This window comes from Alexandromys fortis, unplaced genomic scaffold, assembly GCF_014885135.2.
Source record: "Alexandromys fortis isolate MF-2015 unplaced genomic scaffold, M_Fortis_MF-2015_v1.1 scaffold_413, whole genome shotgun sequence".
Taxonomy (NCBI): domain Eukaryota; kingdom Metazoa; phylum Chordata; class Mammalia; order Rodentia; family Cricetidae; genus Alexandromys; species Alexandromys fortis.
Window position 1 is genome coordinate 123,645 of NW_026068299.1, and position 1,538 is coordinate 125,182.

General features: G+C 45.6%; 1 long non-coding RNA gene across 1 annotated transcript in view; it reads right to left on the reverse strand.

Moving 5' to 3' along the window:
- Window positions 1–332: 332 nt before the first annotated feature.
- LOC126494982 (uncharacterized) overlaps window positions 333–1,538 on the reverse strand; it is a 15,208-nt gene continuing 14,002 nt past the window's right edge. The window contains exon 3 of the long non-coding RNA XR_007590095.1: window positions 333–480. This is a non-coding gene — a long non-coding RNA (uncharacterized lncRNA). The remainder of the gene's footprint in view (window positions 481–1,538) is intronic.

A 1,538-nucleotide genomic window follows, 5' to 3' on the forward strand; every position in this document is an offset into this window, starting at 1 on the left:
TTTAATTATTGAAAAAATTTCTGCCTCCTCCCCCTTCCATTTTTCTCCCCCTCCCCCACTCCTCCCCCCTCCAGTCCAAAGAGTCAGGGTTCCCTGCCCTGTGGGAAGTCCAAGGTCCTCCCCTCTCCATCCAGGTATAGGAAGGTGAGCATCCAAACAGGCTAGCATCCCACAAAGCCAGTTCATGCAGTAGGATCAAAACCCAGTGCCATTGTCCTTGGCTTATCATCTGCCCTCATTGTCCGCCATGTTCAGAGGGTCTGGTTTTATCCCACGCTTTTTCAGTCCCAGTCCAGCTGGCCTTGGTGAGCTCCCAATAGATCAGCCTTACTGTCTCAGTGGGTGGGTGCACCCCTCGCGGTCCTGACTTCCTTGCTCATGTTCTCCCACCTTCTGCTCATCATTTGGACCTTGGGAGCTCAGTCTGGTGCCACAATGTGGGTCTCTGTCTCTATCTCCATCCATCGCCAGATGAAGGTTCTATGGTGATATGCAAGATATTCATCAGTATGGCTATAGGATAGGGCCATTTCAGGTTCCCTATCCTCAGCTGCCCAAGGAACTAACTGGGGACATCGCCCTGGACAGCTGGGAGCCCCTCTAGGTTCAAATCTCTTGCCAACCCTAAGATGGCTCACTTAATTAGGATATATACTTTCCTGCTCCCATATCCACCCTTCCTTTATCCCAACCACCCCATTCCCCCAAGTTCCCCACATCCTCCCCTTCTCACTTTTCTCTCCCCATTTCCCCTTACCCCCATCCCACTCCACCCCCAAGTTCCCAATTTTTGCCTGGCAATCTTGTCTACTTCCAATATCCAGGAAGATAACTATGTTTTTCTTTGGGTTCCCCTTCTTATTTAGCTTCTCTAGGATCACAAATTATAGGCTCAATGTACTTTATTTATGGCTAGAAACCAATTATGAGTGAGTACATCCCATGTTCATCTTTTTGGGTCTGGGATACCTCACTCAGGATAGTGTTTTCTATTTCTATCCATTTTCATGCAAAATTCAAGATGTCATTGTTTTTTTTTAACCACTGAGTAGTACTCTAATATGTATATATTCCACACTTTCTTCATCCATTCTTCTATTGAATGCATCTAGGTTGTTTCCAGGTTCTGGCTGTTTCAAATAATGCTGCTGTGAACATATTTGAACAAATGTTTTTGTCATATAGGGCATCTCTTGGGTATATTCACAAGAGTGGTATTGCTGGGTCCTGGGGTAGGTTGATCCTAAATTTCCTGAGAAACTGCCACACTGCTTTCCAAAGTGGTTGCACAAGTTTACATTCCCACCAGCAATGGATGAGTGTACCCCTTACTCCACATCCTCTCCAACAAAGGCTATCATTGGTGTTTTTGATTTTAGTCATTCTGACAGGTGTAAGATGGTATCTCAAAGTTGTTTTGATTTGCATTTCCCTGATCACTAAGGAGGTTGAGCATGACCTTTTATGTAATCTCTCTCTCTCTCTCTCTCTCTCTCTCTCTCTCTCTCTCTCTCTCTCTCTCTCACACACACACACAC